At 39.2% G+C, this 22,405-nt stretch overlaps 1 long non-coding RNA gene across 1 annotated transcript in view; it reads right to left on the reverse strand.

Annotated features, from left to right (window-relative positions):
* Window positions 1–694: 694 nt before the first annotated feature.
* LOC134761482 (uncharacterized) overlaps window positions 695–22,405 on the reverse strand; it is an 88,778-nt gene continuing 67,067 nt past the window's right edge. The window contains exon 3 of the long non-coding RNA XR_010140152.1: window positions 695–1,503. This is a non-coding gene — a long non-coding RNA (uncharacterized LOC134761482). The remainder of the gene's footprint in view (window positions 1,504–22,405) is intronic.

Raw genomic sequence — 22,405 nt, forward strand, 5'->3', positions numbered from 1 at the left:
TTACCATCTAATGTATTCTATCATTTAATTATATATTTTGTGTTTTTTTAATTGTGTCTTGATTATAAGCTCCTCCAAAAGGGCAAGGATTATTGTTTTTTTTACAGTGCTGAAACTCAAGGAACTTTTGTGTAGTTGGTGTGCAACGAACATCTTTTAAATGAATGAATTAATGGAAGGAGTGAACGTGGTCCTTGATACACTTCAATAATGCTTAAAATAATCATAAACCAACATTAGGCAACACACAAGTGTCCTGCCACTGGAGGGCCCTAGGTAATAACAAAAGTCTCAACAATTTAGCCATTAATATTTTATGTGGGGAGAAACCCAAACATTTATTTGCTGAAGATTTCCAGCTCATCAAAACTACAGTTAGTATATTTGGCAACTTCATGCATTTGCAATATTTACTTTTTAAATAAATATTTTATCCTTCAATTGACTTCTTTAATTTTTCCATTTGGAAGGCACAGTTTCCAAGTAGAAAATCATTTTTGCATTGGGTACTTTGATTACTAATGTAATGAATATATTTATACCAATTTGTAAGTTTAAATAACAACCTTCTTTGGAGCAAATTCCTTATCTGTAAGATCCATGAAGATCACCACAGTTTGGCTATGAGAGGAGATAGGGTTAATGAAAATTTAACTTTTCCAGAAATTCTGAGAGTTTATATTGGCATCTTTTAGGTTGTTAAAGATTTTCTTTATTTAGTTATAACGTGTCAATAATTTCCAGTTTTATCTTATAAATTCATACATATTTTAATATATGACATATGAACATATATATACCTATACATATATGATACATGAATACATACTACATGTCTATGGGCAATATATACATATATATGAGTATTTAATATTAGGGATTTTATTGAGATTTACATTTTCTAATGACTTTAGATTCAATATGAACCTCAGAATTTGCATGGTCAATGTAGTAAGATCATATTTTCCCTTTCTAAGAGTCCCCTAAAAGAAGAAATTAAATTCAAAGATTTAGAAGTGCCACCAATACTTTGCTCAAAAATTTGACAAATCCACTATTTTTTAATGAAAGTTTTTAGAGCTCCCAACTCAGGAAGTCTTACTTAGGAAGTAAATCAAAAGTTACACATTTCAAACACAGAAAAAAATGAGAAATTTTATGGCAGCCTGTTGTGAACCAACCTAGTTTGCATCAGTGGAGACTGGAATTGGGACGGTCTAAGTCTCAGGTAAGCCAGGCAAAAATTCACCTGGTGCAAGAGAAACACCACCAACAGGAAATACTTGGTTCCCAGGACACTAAAACGAAAGAAATTCTTCACCTGCAAATGTACCTGCTGGGGTGGCAGGGACACTTCTGAGGACAGGGCACAGGGCCAAATGGCTGGTTTCACCACTTGCCGATGCCAGGGCACCATTTTGGATCCCCCATCTTGCTCTCATTGTCTAGGTGTTTTATGGCACCTCTTTCCACCATGGGGAGCTTTTTATCCATGTCACACATCTTCAAGGGAAGATACAAAATCTTTTATACTCAATATTTTAAGATAAGTAATCTAACATTATCTTCCATTTATCATATTTTCCTTTATCCACAGGAAGAAGAGATAGAATTTGGGGCTCTTGTGTTAAACAAAAAAATCTGATTTTCTATACTTTTAGAGTTACAGATGCTAGTTTGAAAACAGCATTTAATTTTCATGCAATGCTTTGAGATGGTGTGTGTGTGTGTGTGTGTGCACGTGTGTGTGTGTGTGTGTGTGTAGTGGTCCCATTCCAAAGGAGATAACGTTAAATCATTCAAGCCCACACAGTTCTAAGGGAACATCCAAGACATCCTAGTGAGGAAATTTTCCTGGTACCAAATGCCAAGCAGAATTTTATTCTTAAAAGATTTTTGGGTTTAAACTTTGACAGGATGTTTGAAATGAATTTACTATTTGGAATTTCATACCCTTCTTGCTCCTTCATAAACAGTCTCTTCTTATCTTCTCAGAATTGCATTTACTAGCTACAGCAGTTTGGGAGGGCTTACAGTTTAAAAGCTTCAGAGAGGAACCCTTTTGCTCAGATTGAACCAGAAATCGAGGACATAGGGTAATGTTATGGACTGAATGGTGTCCTCCAACATTTATAGGTTGAAGCTCCCACCCCAATGTGACTGTATTTGGGGATAGGCCCTTTAAGCTGGTGAAGTTAAATGAGGTCATTGGGGTGAGACTCTAATCCAACAGCAGTGGTGTCCTTATAAGAAGGGAAAGAGACACCAGGGATGTGGCCACAGAGGAAAGACCATGTGAGGACACAGCGAGAAGGCAGCCATCTGCAAGACAGGGAGAGAGGCGTCGGAAGCCAAATCTGCTGACACCTTGACTGGGGACTTTCTGCCTCCAGAACTGTGCAACAATACATTTTGTTTGAGTCATCCAGTCTGTGGTATTTTGTTGTGGCAGCCCTAGCAGACTAATACAAGTAATAACAAAACGTTAACAAGAACATAGGAAATAGTAGTTATTTCAATATGAGACCCACTGGTTGTTTGCAAAAATGGCTACACTTTTTTGCAGCTCCTTCGTTAAGAGTTGATGTCTATTTTTCACCCGCTGAATGTCTTCTGATTGTTTTTCCAGAATCTCTCTCTGCATCTCCATCCTGTTCTTGCCCACAGACACTGACCTGTATAGACCATACCAATCAGCTTCTCTGCCCTCTGACTTCTATTGCGTTGGCTATCAGGGAGCACCAGCATGTGATGGGAGAGAGACCAGAGGGTGATTAGGGCACTGATTTGCCCAGAAACTTGCCTGCAGGGTCACTATGGGTTGGTTGCATCTCCTAAAGGAAGGTCCTCTCCACCCAGACTTCTACCTACCTTTGGGTTCTGGTAGCTGCCAGCTCCCTTCATCTCTTCAGGCCTAAAGCTGATAGAGAAGGGATATGGTTTGGCTCTGTGTCCTCACCCAAATCTCACCTGGAATTGTAATAATCCCCACATGTCAAAGGCAGGACCAGGTGGACATAATTGAATCATGGGAGTGGTTTACCCCATGCTATTCTCATTATAGTGAATTAGTTCTCATGAGATCTGATGGTTTTATAAGGGCTTTACCCTTCGTTTAGCACTCATTCTCTCTCCTGCTGCCCTGTGAAGAGGTGCCTTCTGCCTTAATTGTAAGTTTCCTGAGGCCTCCCCAGCCATGCAGAACTGAGTCAATTAAACCTCTTTCCTTTATAAATTACCCAGTCTTGGGTATTTCTTCATAGCAATGTAAGAATGGACTAATACATGAAACCTGTTTCTTTCAAGTCCCAGGGCCCAAAGTATAGCATGAGCCATTGTTGTTTCCCTCCCTGCTGCCCGGGCCTTTTAAATTAGTTCTTTTATTAAATTCTCTTCAAATTACCCTTTCGTGATTGTCCCATTACTCCGTTGCCTGGACTCTGAGGGATACAACACAAAGACTATCAATCTGTTCCACAGAAGAAATCATTTTTTTTCCCTACTAAATATCACTTGTGGTGGTGGTGGTGGTGGTTTTGTAAGTGGTGGTGGGGTGTGCATACAAGATTAGTATTTGTTTCTTTCTTGGAATTGCAGCACATGAAGTGATAACTTAGCATTTCTTGTCTTGCCTTCCCTGTGTGTATACTTCTGCATGTAAATCTATTTTTAGCCTGGAATAAAACATTTCTTCAAGGCAGACCAGGCTAATTTCATAGGTCAAGAGGCTACCATTCTGTCTTTAAAAAAAGAGCAAGTGTCTGACTACTTCTTACAGTATTTGTGTCAGGTAGGAATTATGCTAACTCTGCTGGTAAAGTACAAAGAAAATCATAAACCAGACAAGGGGTTTATTTTCTAAGTAGTGAGAAGCACAGATTTTAGTCAGTTCAAGATTGGTGTGTGTGGTAGATTGCAAAATTGGTCACAACTTGTTACAACATTCCCCATCAAAGGAGAGGTTGTATTAGTCCATTCTCACTCTGCTAATAAAGACATACCCAAGACTGGGTAATTTATAAAGGGAAGAGCTTTAATTGACTCACAGTTCCACATGGCTGTGGAGGCCTCACAATCACGGCAGAAGGTAGAGGAGGAAGGTTATGTCTTACATGGCGGCAGGCAAAGAGAGAATGAGAGCCAAGTTAAAGGGGAAACCCCTTATAAAATCATCAGATTTGGTGAGACTTATTCACTACCATGAGAAGAGCATGGGTGAAACTGCCCCCATGATTCAATTATCTCCCACTGGCTCCCTCCCACAACATATGGGAATTGTGGGAGCCACAATTCAAGACGAGATTTGGGTGGGGACACAGCCAAACAATATCAGAGGTCTATTTCTTCACCCTACAATTCCAGAGTGGCCTTGTGACCAATAGTGTGTGACAGAAGTGACAATAAGCAAGTCCCAAGTGTGAGCCTCAAAGGGTTTGCATACCTCTTCTCCTGGGACTCTCCCGCTTGTTGGATAGAGACCATAAGCAGAGAGGCTTCTATTGTCCTAGCTATCTCAACTGAGGCCATCAAAAACTTGCTACCTCCAGCTGACCTACTAGTTAACTAAAGACCTATGAGTGAATGCAGCCAAGATCAATCAACACTATCCCAGGCTGGAAAAAATCATCTAGTTTAGATCAGCCCAAACTGTCAAAATGCAGAAGTGGAGCTAAACAAGTGAGTTTGTTTTAATCTAAGTTTTAGGAGTGGTTTGTTATGCAGTAAATCTTGGTATATTATTGTAGTTCATCAGGGCTCAAGGTCCTTCCAGTTCACTGCTCTGCCACTCCAAAAGTATCGGCTGTATCCTGATATTCACAAGGAGGCTGCTGGAGTGCTAACCATTACATTTGTATTCCAGACTGGAGGAAGAGGAGAAAGGCAAGAGGAGTCTCCCATATGAAAAGATGGCCTCTATTAAGGGAGCTTGCTTAAGAACACCACCCAATGTTTCCCTTATATGTCTCCTTAGCTATGCCTATTTCCAAATAAAATTGAGAAGTATAGTTTTGAGAGCTGGGCACATTGCAACCCAACCCCAAATAGGAGTTCTGTCATTGAGGAAAAAAAAGAAAATTGGATATCACTTAGCAATTAGCAATTTCACTACATTATTGTCATGAACTCTCTGGGATTTTAGGATAGCTTAACTTTGAGTCTGTTGATGAATGACTCTTATTCTATTACATAGAATTCTTGTGTCATAACTAGGTTGCATTTCTCATATATGCCTTTATCTTATTATTATTTTTCTTTTTGCAAAGTGAAAGCTAGTTTATTAAGAAATTAAAGGAATAAAAGAATGGCTACTCCATAGACAGAGCAGCCCCAAGGGCTGCTGGTTGCCTATTTTTATGGTTATTTCTTGATGATATGCTAAACAAGGGGTGGATTATTCATGCCTCCCCTTTTTAGAACATATAGGATAACTTCCTGATGTTGCCATGGCATTTGTTAACTGTCATGGCGCTGGTGGAGTTTAGCAGTGAGAAAGACCAGAGGTCACTCTCGTTGCCATTTTGGTTTTGGTGGGTTTTGGGGCCGGCTCCTTTACTGCAACCTGTTTTATCTGCAAGGTCTTTATGACCTGTATTTTGTGCTGACCTCCTATCTTATCCTGTGACTTGGAATGCCTTAACTGTCTGAGAGTGCAGCGCAGGTTTCAGCCTCATTTTACCGAGCTCCTATTTAAGATGGAGTTGCTTTGGTTCACATACCTCTGACATTTCCCCCCTTTCTTTTATAAGAGAATCCTTAATCCTAAGGGTTGCAGAGGAACAAAGATCCATCTTCTGTAACTTCTTCAGGCTGAATAGGGGCGATGATATTCCTGCCTATTTATTAGGGTGTCTTGCATTCAGGGTAGAGAGGAGCTCATTCAGAAAGCATCAGTATGGCGAGGGCCATTCGTGATTCTTGAGTTTTGACAAGAGGTGATATCTGGAAGATTAATAAGTGTTTAGTTTAAGAAAACATTCAGTAAGCTTTTTCTGGTATTCCTACACAAAGAGTAAAACAGCAATATATTCCACAAAAGTAAAGCAAAATAAGTAAAGTTATTCCAAGTAAACTAAATTAGAAGGCTTTTTACGAACTGGGCAACTGTTGGAACTAAGCTTATATGGGGTTGTTAACTGATTGTAATGTGCCCGGAATTAGAATACTGATCCAGATTTTTACATTGCCCATCCCTCTTGTTTCTTCTGAGCAGCAGTCAGAGATCACTGATTTGTTCACAGGAATAAGCAGGGTTACCCTAAATTGCAGAAACAAACTTAAAAAGAACTAATGAGACTAGAATTTAGTAACAAGTGTACCACAGTTCTTGAAACATAATATTTCTGTCTCCTGTTTCCCATTTTTACTAAAGACAAATCATGGTAACACTGACTTGCTTTATTGTATTTGGCCTAATTATTTGTATAAAGTGCAGCAAGAATAATTATTTTTCACATAGGCTTTTTAATTGGCTTTGAAGGAACTCTGTTTCATAAGGAATCTCAGATAAGACTTTTTTAAAGCTGAGTCCTGCCATGGGTTTTTACCTTCAAATACCTATGAGTTGGGTAAATTTCTCTCCGTTTGAGGTCCCAAGATAACTTGGGGCTCCTGGACCTGATAGAAAGTGATATTCTTTACTTACTACAGGTCAGAAACCCCATACGGGGACTGTGTAGGCAAGGTATAAGGCCAGTTCCCCAAGGGTCTCTTATTGGCTCTACAAGTCAAGTTTGATTCCTTAAAGGAAAACACACCATTCCAGTGAAAGCCTTGGTAAAATAACCAATTTCTCCAAATTGTGTCCTGTTACAAAAGAAAACAGATTCTTATTGCACCTATGCAAATAACTATATTGCCATAAGTTAAGGATACTCACAACTAGTTTCCAAATTCCAGAGAAATCAGGTAGAGAGAAACAAATATGCTCTAAATTTTGTTCACAGGAGTATACTTTACTCGATTGCTGAAAGCTGTAAATAGCTCAAAAAAGAAAAAAAGTTTCCTTGACTCTGAGAAACAAAATAAAGGATCAGCAATGTTTTAAGCAAAGTTAAAAAGATGACTTCAGTTTTCTATTGGTTCAGTTAATTCAGTTAACTCATGTTCTATTTGATATTCATGAACATTCCAGCTCTTCATGAGAGTTCTGAAAGTTGTTTCCTCTATTCTAGTGTTACAATTTTCAATTAGAAACCTGCATTTAAGAATACCTGCTAGAGTTCTATAGTTGATTGTAAACCATCTTCTAGAGAGGATTAAAACAAGACAACAATTGTCTGTGGATGACGAAATGTTTTAGGACAGTCACTATTAAAGCCACAATTGATAAGGAAATGTGGTAACTTCTGTGGCACAGAAAATTTTATATAATTATAATTATTAATAACATACACTAAGTCATATTAGAATTATAGGAGTTTCCCATAACTTTGGAATATATACCAATAACACATTTATGCAAATATAGTTCCAAGAAAGCAAAATACCGTTTCACATTTGTTAATGCTTCCTGTGTGATTTTTATACCAAATAAGTCAAATTTAACTTTTACGTTAATGTACTATTAATGTTAAACTCAATGTTTAATAAAACCTTATAGACATATTTACCCAATTTTAATGTGTAACCATAAGGTAAGAGTCTTATAAACCTTTTATAGCCCTTTACATTTTTTTTTTTTTGGAAAGAGCAGATCAGAAAAACCTGTTGTGCTTTGATTCCAATGTTTAATTTATGGAAAAACTGAATAATACCCCCTTTAACTTTAGCCAATATGTTCACATGCAGAATCTCTTACAATTAATTTTTATGAACCTTCCACAACTTGTTTAAATCTTTAGATTATTTTCTTACTTAAAACAATCCTTTAACACCTTAATCTAGGCAGAAAAAAGGTCCACATTCCCATGACTTCTTATAATCTTTCATCAAAACACATTTTACTTTCTTTATACAACTTGCATGCAAAATTGTTTCTTTAGTAGTTTTAATCACATGTTATAATGTTACTCTTAGAAACTTTTATTTTTGGTGGAAACCTTAGTAAGTTTGAGATTTTAATTATGTACTAGGTGTGAAGCCTAGCCTAGGACACACCAAGCAGAAGCGCAGATAAGAGCTGACTGTCCAGCATAGCTAGGGGGCGTGGCTAACCCCACATGTCCCCAGGCCTCATCTAGAATCTAATGGCTTTAAGGTAGGTAAATTGAACAATTTTCAAAAGTCAAAGAAACAGTTTGACCTTAAAGCATTTAACAAATCTGATATCTGACCTTAATTTAGACCAAATGTCTACATTTTCAAGACATTTTATTTTACCAATAATCATTAAAACTGTCTGTATTTCCAAAAGATTACTAAAGTTATGTGAACAAAAAGCATTAAGGTTTCTATTGTTCTGACAAAATATTTGGTTTAAGTGCTTATTTTTCTAAGCCAATTAATGAGAGCTCTTTTATATATAAACATACAACACATATACATACACAGTCAGAAGATTCAGCACTTGTAAGATTTTTCATTTGCTAGTTTCTTAATTGGATTATGGGCTTCAGGGTGGAGCCCTTGGAAAAACAGGGCCAGGAAAGCATGTGTTTCTAGAGCTAAATTAGCAGCAAATAAGCAGCTGAAGGCAAAGACAGATCCCCAAAATTAAGGATGTCATTTTATACTGGTTCCTGAATCCCCAAAAGGGGGGAAATAATGCAGGAGAAGACAGTGCAGTGCTTCTACTCTGCATTTCATTGCAAGGCAACCCAAAGCCAATCAGCCCATTTTGTATCAGCCCATCCCTCATGGGAGTCTCGTCTCCCAGTGGGGGGTGGGAATGTTTCCTTATCTTCCAGGTGGCCAGGAGCATGCTTCTCTGATCCAAGTGTGCAAAGAGTCAAGTATCCCTTCATAACTACTATTAGCTGTGCCTTAAAGTATATTTCCTACCTAGTCATTACACACCAAAGCTCTCTCATAATGTGAAGTCATTTCTGATACCCCCCAAACTCAAAACCATCAGATAACACAATGCAAAACAAAACAGAGCCTTTGATTTTGAGAGGGATCTGTCTGCTTTTAATTCCTGGGGTTTCATGAAGAAAACAGAAGTGGTTTTTTTTTTTCCCCAAAACAGGGTCTGTGGCACCTCCTCTGTTTTTCCTAAGGACTCCCAGGCTACCAGAAGTTACCTTAGGACCTCTCATTTGTGCATTAAGAGTGGCAAGACAAAAAAAAAATGGAGAAAAATAATTCAGCTGACTGAAAAGAAAAAACCTTTTTCCAGAAAAACAAGTTCCAAGAAGAGAAAAACATAAAGACCTTTAAAATATATCTATAGCTTGTTTATCCACTTTTAATTAAGCTTATTTTAACTGTAGCACTCTTTAATAAAGTCCTTCTAGAATTTAATATGCCAAATGGCCAATGTTTCTGGCTTTTGAACTTCACCAAATGTCACCTCCTAGGTGCTTAGAGAAAGGAAAATTTAAGAGAGTCCACGGAGAAGAGACTAGACAAAGTCAGAAAGATATTAAACCAGAAACTACTTACTTCCTAGGTGGGGAATCGAACTTGGACTGCCACTGTGAAAGTGCAAAACCTTAGCTAGTGGGTTATAGCAAGGGGCAGTCTCCATTTCTTTTCCCAGAATGAGTCAGAGTAGCTAATTTTGAGCTTGCAAAGGCTTTTATTTAATATAATTTTTAGAGTTAACTATGACATGAACCCTAAAATTCTTGTTCCCTGAAGGCGGAGACCAAAAGAAATTACTGCCACATGATTAAAAGATCAAGCTCCCAAGGGCATAAAACAACGTGGAGACTTCATCTAGTTTTTCTCTTTGTTTCAGGGACCTGCAGCCAAGTTTGTTACTGACCAGTTTGCTGGATTGTCTTGAAAAGTGGGCTTACAGGTGTTCTAAGCCCGTGTTTTATCCTGAAGTACCCCTCGACATGGAAAAACGAATTCATAGCACAAAATACACCAGTTTAAGGCTAGCCTTAGAATTCTTTTTCACATTAATTAAAACTTTACAGAGGAGATACACACTGATCTTTTTAATTTTTTTTCCCCATTCATTCAATTGTTTGCACGGAGAGAGAGTAGCCAGAAATCTGACTGGTAAGAAATTGTTACCCTTTGCCAGCATGCCAGGCTTCTGGGTTCCCTTTCCCTGAGCAGCCCTAGTGATCCGGCTTGCGGGCTTGCGGCACCACCTTCCTGGGGGCCAAGCTGCACCATAAGGAATATTATTATTTTTTCATTCTGGCCAGAGCAAAATACATGTGATAAAACATAGACAGTAGCTACTCTGCTTAGCACCCAATTTCAAACTGGCAAGGCTTAAATTTGCCCCCAGATGGGCCTCTTCATCTTTAATCCAACCTCTGACTTAGAGTTTCAACACATGGTCTCTGGGCAAGGTGGTTGCCCTGAGTAAGAGAAAAGAAAGGGAAAAGAGAGAGAGAAAAGCATTGTCTGTGGCAGGGTGGGGAAGGTGAAATGCCTAGGGAGGCCAGAGAAAGACCCACCCATTGCGGTGACACTGAAAATTTCAGGCGGCTGCGTCTGCTGTTGTGAAGGGATTTTTTCCCAGTAGTCCCATCAGCTCTCATGTTTCCCCTTTTAGGGAGGAAAAAGCTCCCCATATCCCATGATCCTGTACATGCCTAACCCTGTCACCCACAGCCATCAGCAAAGAGTACAAGACAGATTATTCCAAAAAGAATAGCAGTTAACATCCCATAATGCCAAACCTGTTCTTAACCCAGAGGGACTTTACCGAGGGGGCCTCTAACCCCCTAAATCTTAGAAGGGACTCTAACCCTCCTAAGTTGGGCCTCTAACCCAAGATCAGTCAAGCGTCCTTGCCTTTTATTAAGAGGGGCCTCTAACCCACTCTGTTGTAGGAGAGACTCTAACTCCCCTAAGTTGGGTCTCTAACCCAATCTCATTCTTTACCTGGGTACTCTACCACTTACCCAAAGTCATCCAATCAGTGCTGCAGTCTATTTCCTTTGGGTCAGAGGGGTCCTCTTAGTATTGTCCCTTTGTAGTTTGTGAGAAAGATGTTACCGGACCCCACCACTCACCCAAAGTTAGCCTTTGGGTTGAGGGTTTCCACAGTATAGTTGCTTCCGTGGTCACCAGAAAAATGTTACTTATGATAAAATAATAAGCTTCAATTCCTGCCTCATGTAATATATAAAATTAATTAAAATTAGTTACAAAGTAAAACAAAAATTGTTTAGGAGAAAACATAGCAGAATATAATTTTGACTTTAGAGTAGGCGAAGTATTCCTGAACAGGGTAAAAAGAGACAGACATGTCTTTTTTCCTGTTTATGTTACAAACTGTACGTGCTTTTTTCCATTTTAATGGCTTGCCTGTTACCAGCATTATGTGGATCTTCAGCACAAGCTTCTCACCTTTTCGTGTTTGCTACATGGTTATCCTGCATGTGACTAGAAGACAGCCTGCACCATGGGACTCATCACACGCATTTCCACACTAACTGGTCACTACCTGTTCACTGGGTAAGCCCACTGATCACATGCTTGGATGTTCTGGCAATGGAAAATTGCTATAAGAATTTCTAAACACTTACTCTTGATTTCTGTACTTATCTAATTGCAGTGACAAATGGCTCACAGACCAACAAATAGTTCACAGACCAGCAGTATGCTCTGCACCAGGGGAGTTTATAATCTTGTTGGAAAGCTAATAACTAAGGAAGGGAAATATTTATTTTTAAGGCAGCATGTAAGAAAGTGGGAGGTGATGTTGTTTCTGTTCTGTCCCCAATGAGCAGACCTATAAACAAGAATTTGGGTGGAGAAGGTGCGTGGGAAGATCATAGGAAGTATCTACCAGAAAGTACCTTTAGGGATGTGGGAATGTGAGGGAGGGAAAGGAAGGATGCCAATTCGAGTGCGTTATTAGCAGGTTATTTATTGCTGTAGGAGACGAATCATGCCGGACCCCTTAGACTGTGTAAGGACTGAGTTGTCCCATACAACATACTGACAAAGCTGAAGTATCTGTACTTCAACTTTCAGATGTCATTGCTTGAGGGTTGCTTTGTTTCTGGGGAATTCTGGAGCAGAAGCACTTCCTCTTGCTCTACACACCAGCTGGGCATGTTCCATTGACCACAGAAATCCTTCAGGCAGAGTCACAGCTTCCTGTAGAAATGGTGAGGAGTGAAGGGACATGAGTGGGCGTGGTCAGCATCTCCTAATACCAGGTGTTCTATAAATAAACCCTAGGGACAGTGGAGAATATCAAGGGTTATTCAAGAAAGTTTTCTTGGGGGAAGTTTCCTTTGAATGTGGCTGTAAAGAATGGATACAAACAGAATGTCAGAGAGAGAAAGGCCTAGCACTGGGAATGCAGATAGTGAAACCAACAAGGACAAAGATGGTAGTAAGTAAATAGCCGTGGGAACTACAAAGGAACAGTCTACCTGGAATAGATGTACCATATTGCCTGGAGTAGAGGTGCCACACTGGGGAACATGTGTGGCTTGCATGGTATTGGTTAAAGATGTGTCATGAATGAAAATAAATAATAAAAAACGATAATAATTGCTGACATGGAGTGGGCATTTGTATGTCTCTGCTACTATCATGCCCATGGAGTGGGCATTTATATATGCCTGCTACTGCTGAATGCCTTATTTTCCATTTTCACTGTGTTTTATGTAGTATGCATGAAACTTTATTCCATGACTTCAGGTGTAAGCAATTTTATGGTAAACAATTTTTTAATATAATTTAAATCTACTTCCCAATCCTACTCGCTCAGGTGATGGAAAATTCTCTCTTGGTTCTGTTTTATGGGAACTCTTCCCCTTTCTCAGACCACGCCTGAGTTCCAGAACAGAACATTTAGAGGTGAGTCTGCTGGCCTTGAGTTCACTTTGCTGTGCTCAATTTCCAAGCTCATGGGGCTCCTTGAAGACAAGTAACTCTGATGTTCTGTGTCAAGCACCGGCATAAGAATCTTTGTCAAGGAAAAAGTACTTTGTGGCTTTTCCCATTTAAGGTTCTGAAGGTTTCCTTGTGGAAACCAGGCACTACTCCCACTATTCATGGACCTAAAATGTCCCATTCACCATCTGATATAGTTTGGCTCTGTGTCCCCACCCAAATCTTATCTCAAATTGTAATCCACATATGTCAAGGGAGGGACTTAGTGGGAAGTGATTGGATCATGGGGGTGATTTCCGCCATGCTGTTCTCATGATAGTGAGTGGGTTCTCACGAGATCTGATGGTTTTATAAGTGGCAGTTTCTGCTGCGCTTTCTCTCTCTCTCCTGCCCCCACTTAAGACGTGCATTGCCTCCTCTTAGCCTTCCACCATGATTGTAAGTTTCCAGGGCCTCCCCAACCATGTAGAACTATGAGTCAATTAAACCTCTTTTGTTTATAAATTACCCAGTCTCAGGTAGTATCTTTATAGAAGTGTGAGAATAGACTAATACACTACTCTTTAACCCTAAGGAAGGATTCCCAAAATCTCTTACTTGTATGCTCATCTATTTCTGCCCACTAAGATGCTGAGACATCCTGGGTGTTAGGGGTGCTTGAAAATTTCTGTTTTCACTTCAGAGATCTAAACTGCTAAGGAAAGAGATGCAGAACTCATAGCACAATGTCCATCCAGCTTCTCAGGATAAGAGAGAAGGGCTATCTTTCATTCCATTCAGTGCTCTACATCTATAAATACAAAAACTTTAACTGATATTCAATAGATTGTTTTATAATCGGCACAACAATTCTATGAGACAATATTATAAAGCTCATTAAGGAAATTGAGGCTTAGTGAGGTTTTAAAAATACATCTAAGATTTCGTTGTTTGTTAGTGTGAAGTATGTCTAACTTCATGATGTAACACCTAAAAACTATGTATGTGGTCATTTAAATTTCATTGAAAGTCAACTGCAGGCCTTTGCAAATTTTGAAGCACTTGCGCAAGGTTAGGAAAACAATCTTTTGAAGGTTTTGAAGCATGGAGAGAATGGAGATGTGGAAAATTTTAAAGGAATTGGTTCAGCAATGCGCAGATGAGGTTAGGAGTATCAAAACTAGAAGTTGTCACCCAAGATGATTCATTGATTACTGAAAGGAACAGAAGAGGAAAGTTGAGAAGAGATAAAGATAGCGTAAGATTTCAACATCTGTTCTCCTTATACCCCCATCTGTTTCATTAAAATATTTAAGTTTTTCCTTACATAATTATCACATAAGTGGCTGCATGGAGCAGTTAAAATCTAATAATCTTGTCATCATGCTCTCAAACTAATTCACTTATAATTACCATTGAATCTGAGATTAAATCTTTCTGATGAACTTTAAGATTAATTTTCCAGTGGAACAAACCCTTTGGAACTTTGACTGCAATTGTATTACATTTATAGAATGCATTTTAGATGAGGTGGCAGATTTATATTATTGAGATTATCTGTATTAGAACATGATATAATTTCCTACCTTTTCAATTCTTCTTTGATGACTTTCTATAATGTTTAGATTGTTTTCTTTATATCAAGCTTGCACATTTCTCATAAAGTAAATTTCTGTACATTTTATAATAACTGATGCTATTATAAATGGGTTTAATTTCATTATACTATCTGATTATTGCTAATATAAAACAAAGCTATTAATTTGTTAAATTAATGTTGTATTTAACGCCATAATACTGAATAGATTTTATGGGTTCCAAAAGTTTTCCCTGTTTTTTTCTGGGTTTTTCTAGATAGGGAAATTATATTATTTTAAAATAATAATTATTTTCTAAGAGTAATACTTATCTTGCCTTGCTTTAGCACATTGGCTAAAAACACAGACAATGTTAAGTAATAATGATAGTTAAAAGAAAAACTTTTATAGCAAGTGACATAAGTCTGATGAAATCTAAAGTATTAGTGATGCAGTACTTCAATTTATTGTTTTTGATTAGGTTTGTTGAATAAAGGGCTGTCGTTTGTTTCCAAAACCATGATTCCAAGGCCAATCACTTCTTTAAGAGGAAACTCATTATGAATGGGAGATGGATTAATTCCGTAGGATGCCAATGTCTTCAAGAGACAAGATCTTGGTACCTGAAATATCTATTATTACATGACATATTGTTGAATGGTTCATTTCCAGATAACTTTTGATTAAGTCAAATGTATCTCTACTACTATTAAAAATGTCTCCTTTGGGGGGGAGGAGCCAAGATGGCCGAATAGGAACAGCTCCAGTCTACAGCTCCCAGCGCGAGCGACGCAGAAGACGGGTGATTTCTGCATTTCCATCTGAGGTACCGTGTTCATCTCACTAGGGAGTGCCAGACAGTGGGCGCAGGTCAGTGGGTGAGCGCACCGTGCGCCAGCCGAAGCAGGGGCGAGGCATTGCCTCACTCGGGAAGCGCAAGGGGTCAGGGAGTTCCCCTTCCAGAGGTGACAGACGGCACCTGGAAAATCGGGCCACTCCCACCCGAATACTGTGCTTTTCCGACGGGCTTAGGAAACGGTGCCCCAGGAGAGTATAGCCTGCACCTGGCTCAGAGGGTCCTACGCCCACGGAGTCTCGCTGATTGCTAGCACAGCAGTCTGAGATCAAGCAGCAAGTCGGCAGCGAGGCTGGGGGAGGGGCGCCCGCCATTGCCCAGGCTCGCTTAGGTAAACAAAGCAGCCTGGAAGCTTGAACTGGGTGGAGCCCACCACAGCTCAAGGAGGCCTGCCTGCCTGCCTCTGTAGGCTCCACCTCTGGGGGCAGGGCACAGACAAACAAAAAGACAGCAGTAACCTCTGCAGACTTAAATGTCCCTGTCTGACAGCTGTGAGGAGAGCAGTGGTTCTCCCAGCACGCAGCTGGAGATCTGAGAACGGGCTGACTGCCTCCTCAAGTGGGTCCCTGACCCCTGACCCCCGAGCAGCCTAACTGGGAGGCACCCCCCAGCAGGGGCAGACTGACACCTCACACGGCCGGCCAGGTACTCCAACAGACCTGCAGCTGAGGGTTCTGTCTGTTAGAAGGAAAACTAACAGAAAGGACATCCACACCAAAAACCCATCTGTACATCACCATCATCAAAGACCAAAAGTAGATAAAACCACAAAGATGGGGAAAAAACAGAGCAGAAAAACTGGAAACTCTAAAAACCAGAGTACCTCTCCTCCTCCAAAGGAACGCAGTTCCTCACCAGCAATGGAACAAAGCTGGACGGAGAATGACTTTGACGAGCTGAGAGAAGAAGGCTTCAGACAATCAAATTACTCCGAGCTACGGGAGGATATTCAATCCAAAGGCAAAGAAGTTGAAAACTTTGAAAAAAATTTAGAAGAATGTATAACTAGAATAACCAATACAGAGAAGTGCTTAAAGGAGCTGATGGAGCTGAAAACCAAGGCTCGAGAACTACGTGAAGAATGCAGAAGCCTCAGGAGCCGATGCGATCAAATGGAAGAAAGGGTATCAGCCCTGGAAGATGAAATGAATGAAATGAAGCGAGAAGGGAAGTTTAGAGAAAAAAGAATGAAAAGAAACGAGCAAAGCCTCCAAGAAATGTGGGACTATGTGAAAAGACCAAATCTACGTCTGATTGGTGTACCTGAAAGTGATGGGGAGAATGGAAACAAGTTGGAAAACACTCTGCAGGATATTATCCAGGAGAACTTCCCCAATCTAGCAAGGCAGGCCAACATTCAGATTCAGGAAATACAGAGAACGCCACAAAGATACTCTTCGAGAAGAGCAACTCCAAGACACATAATTGTCAGATTCACCAAAGTTGAAATGAAGGAAAAAATGTTAAGGGCAGCCAGAGAGAAAGGACGGGTTACCATCAAAGGGAAGCCCATCAGACTAACAGCGGATCTCTCAGCAGAAACCCTACAAGCCAGAAGAGAGTGGGGGCCAATATTCAACATTCTTAAAGAAAAGAATTTTCAACCTAGAATTTCATATCCTGCCAAACTAAGCTTCATAAGTGAAGGAGAAATAAAATACTTTACAGACAAGCAAATGCTGAGAGATTTTGTCACCACCAGGCCTGCCCTAAAAGAGCTCTTGAAGGAAGCGCTAAACATGGAAAGGCACAACCGGTACCAGCCACTGCAAAATCATACCGAAATGTAAAGACCATTGAGACTAGGAAGAGACTGCATCAACTAACGAGCAAAACATCGAGCTAACATCATAATGACAGGATCAAATTCACACATAACAATATTAACTTTAAATGTAAATGGACTAAATGCTCCAATTAAAAGACACAGACTGGCAAATTGGATAAAGACTCAAGACCCATCAGTGTGCTGTATTCAGGAAACCCATCTCACGTGCAGAGACACACATAGGCTCAAAATAAAAGGATGGAGGAAGATCTACCAAGCAAATGGAAAACAAAAAAAGGCAGGGGTTGCAATCCTAGTCTCTGATAAAACAGACTTTAAACCAACAAAGATCAAAAGAGACAAAGAAGGCCATTACATAATGGTAAAGGGATTAATTCAACAAGAAGAGCTAACTATCCTAAATATATATGCACCCAATACAGGAGCACCCAGATTCATAAAGCAAGTCCTGAGTGACCTACAAAGAGACTTAGACTCCCACACATTAATAATGGGAGACTTTAACACCCCACTGTCAACATTAGACAGATCAACGAGACAGAAAGTCAACAAGGATACCCAGGAATTGAACTCAGCTCTGCACCAAGCAGACCTAATAGACATCTACAGAACTCTCCACCCCAAATCAACAGAATATACATTTTTTTCAGCACCACACCACACCTATTCCAAAATTGACCATATCCTTGGAAGTAAAGCTCTCCTCAATAAATGTAAAAGAACAGAAATTGTAACAAACTGTCTCTCAGATCACAGTGCAATCAAGCTAGAACTCAGGATTAAGAATCTCACTCAAAACCGCTCAACTACATGGAAACTGAACAACCTGCTCCTGAATGACTACTGGGTACATAACGAAATGAAGGCAGAAATAAAGATGTTCTTTGAAACCAACGAGAACCAAGACACAACATACCAGAATCTCTGGGATGCATTCAAAGCAGTGTGTAGAGGGAAATTTATAGCACTAAATGCCCACAAGAGAAAGCAGGAAAGATCCAAAATTGACACCCTAACATCACAATTAAAAGAACTAGAAAAGCAAGAGCAAACACATTCAAAAGCTAGCAGAAGGCAAGAAATAACTAAAATCAGAGCAGAACTGAAGGAAATAGAGACACAAAAAACCCTTCAAAAAATAAATGAATCCAGGAGCTGGTTTTTTGAAAGGATCAACAAAATTGATAGACCGCTAGCAAGATTAATAAAGAAAAAAAGAGAGAAGAATCAAATAGATGCAATAAAAAATGATAAAGGGGATATCACCACCGATCCCACAGAAATACAAACTACCATCAGAGAATATTACAAACACCTCTATGCAAATAAACTAGAAAATCTAGAAGAAATGGATAAATTCCTCAACACATACACCCTCCCAAGACTAAACCAAGAAGAAGTTCAATCTCTGAATAGACCAATAACAGGAGCTGAAATTATGGCAATAATCAATAGCTTACCAACCAAAAAAAGTCCAGGACCAGATGGGTTCACAGCCGAATTCTACCAGAGGTACAAGGAGGAGCTGGTACCATTCCTTCTGAAACTATTCCAATCAATAGAAAAAGAGGGAATCCTCCCTAACTCATTTTATGAGGCCAGCATCATCCTGATACCAAAGCCTGGCAGAGACACAACAAAAAAAGAGAATTTTAGACCAATATCCTTGATGAACATTGATGCAAAAATCCTCAATAAAATACTGGCAAACCGAATCCAGCAGCACATCAAAAAGCTTATCCACCATGATCAAGTGGGCTTCATCCCTGGGATGCAAGGCTGGTTCAATATACGCAAATCAATAAATGTAATCCAGCATATAAACAGAACCAAAGACAAAAACCACATGATTATCTCAATAGATGCAGAAAAGGCCTTTGACAAAATTCAACAACCCTTCATGCTAAAAACTCTCAATAAATTAGGAATTGATGGGACGTATCTCAAAATAATAAGAGCTATTTATGACAAACCCACAGCCAATATCATACTGAATGGGCAAAAACTGAAAGCATTCCCTTTGAAAACTGGCACAAGACAGGGATGCCCTCTCTCGCCACTTCTATTCAACATAGTGTTGGAAGTTCTGGCCAGGGAAATTAGGCAGGAGAAGGAAATCAAGGGTATTCAATTAGGAAAAGAGGAAGTCAAATTGTCCCTGTTTGCAGATGACATGATAGTATATCTAGAAAACCCCATTGTCTCAGCCCAAAATCTCCTTAAGCTGATAAGCAACTTCAGCAAAGTCTCAGGATACAAAATCAATGTGCAAAAATCACAAGCATTCTTATACATCAATAACAGACAAACAGAGAGCCAAATCATGAGTGAACTCCCATTCACAATTGCTTCAAATAGAATAAAATACCTAGGAATCCAACTTACAAGGGATGTGAAAGACCTCTTCAAGGAGAACTACAAACCACTGCTCAAGGAAATAAAAGATGATACAAACAAATGGAAGAACATTCCATGCTCATGGGTAGGAAGAATCAATATCATGAAAATGGCCATCCTTCCCAAGGTAATTTACAGATTGAATGCCATCCCCATCAAGCTACCAATGACTTTCTTCACAGAATTGGAAAAAACTACTCTAAAGTTCATATGGAACCAAAAAAGAGCCCGCATCGCCAAGTCAATCCTAAGCCAAAAGAACAAAGCTGGAGGCATCACGCTACCTGACTTCAAACTATACTACAAGGCTACAGTAACCAAAACAGCATGGTACTGGTACCAAAACAGAGATATAGATCAATGGAACAGAACAGAGCCATCAGAAATAATGCCACATATCTACAACCATCTGATCTTTGACAAACCTGAGAAAAACAAGAAATGGGGAAAGGATTCCCTATTTAATAAATGGTGCTGGGAAAACTGGCTAGCCATATGTAGAAAGCTGAAACTGGATCCCTTCCTTACACCTTATACAAAAATCAATTCAAGATGGATTAAAGACTTAAATGTTAGACCTAAAACCATAAAAACCCTAGAAGAAAACCTAGGCAATACCATTCAGGACATAGGCATGGGCAAGGACTTCATGTCTAAAACACCAAAAGCAATGGCAACAAAAGCCAAAATTGACAAATGGGATCTAATTAAACTAAAGAGCTTCTGCACAGCAAAGGAAACTACCATCAGAGTGAACAGGCAACCTACAAAATGGGAGAAAATTTTCGCAACCTACTCATCTGACAAAGGGCTAATATCCAGAATCTACAATGAACTCCAACAAATTTACAAGAAAAAAACAAACAACCCCATCAAAAAGTGGGCGAAGGACATGAACAGACACTTCTCAAAAGAAGACATTTATGCAGCCAAAAGACACATGAAAAAATGCTCACCATCACTGGCCATCAGAGAAATGCAAATCAAAACCACAATGAGATACCATCTCACACCAGTTAGAATGGCGATCATTAAAAAGTCAGGAAACAACAGGTGCTGGAGAGGATGTGGAGAAATAGGAACACTTTTACACTGTTGGTGGGACTGTAAACTAGTTCAACCCTTGTGGAAGTCAGTGTGGCGATTCCTCAGGGATCTAGAACTAGAAATTCCATTCGACCCAGCCATCCCATTACTGGGTATATACCCAAAGGACTATAAATCATGCTGCTATAAAGACACATGCACACGTATGTTTATTGCGGCATTATTCACAATAGCAAAGACTTGGAACCAACCCAAATGTCCAACAATGATAGACTGGATTAAGAAAATGTGGCACATCTACACCATGGAATACTATGCAGCCATAAGAAATGATGAGTTCACGTCCTTTGTAGGGACATGGATGAAATTGGAAATCATCATTCTCAGTAAACTATCGCAAGAACAAAAAACCAAACACCGCATATTCTCACTCATAGGTGGGAATTGAACAATGAGAACACATGGACACAGGAAGGGGAACATCACACTTCAGGGACTGTTGTGGGTTGGGGGGAGGGGGGAGGGATAACATTGGGAGATATACCTAATGCTAGATGATGAGTTGGTGGGTGCAGTGCACCAGCATGGCACATGTATACATATGTAACTTACTGCACATTGGGCACATGTACCATAAAACCTAAAGTATAATAATAATAATAATAATAATAATTACAATAAAAGAAAAAAAAAATAAAAATAAAAAAAATAAAAAAAAAATAAAAAAAAATAAAAAAAAAAAGATTTGAAAAGTTGTGCTTTGTGCCCAACGGGCACACACATCCCATTAGTAAGTAAATTGTGCTTTTTTAAGAAAGAAACAAAAATACTGTTTCTACTTCCATTGCGTGTTATTTTTTATATGTACTTGCAAATCCATCACCGAAATAAAAATAATGAACATATCCAGCCCTCAAAAAAAAAAAAAAAAAAAAAAAATGTCTCCTTTGGGGGAATGGCATACTAGGAAGTTTATACTATCAAAAACAGCAATAAATACAACATATAATTAGTCGTTAAAGGGATTTAGGAGTTAATTCACATTGGGTCTTTATTTCAAGTAGGGTTACATGATTCATATAGTTCACTTTTATTCTTTGTTATGTACCAAAATCAAATGACATCATTAACGATAATCTGAAAATAATTATAATTGTGTCACTACTTGAATTCCTTTAGAGAACAAATAGACATATTGGCAGGGAAAGTAATCAGAGGTAGTCTTGGGGAAATGCTAAACGTTGAAAGAGGCAGAGATCTTTAAATACCACCCGAAGTGGAGTTATGTGCTCAGAGGGAGGATGCTGGAGAAGTGAGCCCATTGTGGATTACTGACACTGGCCAGGAAATGAAACAGGTGTCCAAAATGAAACTTAAAAAAAGGAAAGTTGGCTGTTTGGCTGGGACAGAAATTATATCCCATGATACAGAAGAAGAAGGTCATCATAACCACCATGACCAAACCTCCAAAGCTAATGTAAAATGGATAATTGGAACAATTTTGCCTGATTGGTGTCTTTTCCTTATTTTTCTAAGGACGTAGTTTAGCAGTGATCCAAGAAGATTATAAACCTCAGACAAAGTATGCAGGGGTTCTTATCAAATTGATTCTAGATACTTGAGTCTTTCCTTTGGTTTTAGACATGAGCTCCTGAATAGGAGAGTGGCTACTGAGAGCTGAGCTCTGGCTGAGTCTACACAGACACAATCGCTTGTTGAAGAAACAGAGGCATTCCTCTGAGAAAAACCAGCATGAACAAGTCAACATAAAGAGAATGGATGATTCAATAAAATGAAAAAGAAATGACTTCAGAACACATAGTAGATATTCAAGAA

This window comes from Pongo abelii, chromosome 4, assembly GCF_028885655.2.
Source record: "Pongo abelii isolate AG06213 chromosome 4, NHGRI_mPonAbe1-v2.0_pri, whole genome shotgun sequence".
Taxonomy (NCBI): Eukaryota; Metazoa; Chordata; class Mammalia; order Primates; family Hominidae; genus Pongo; species Pongo abelii.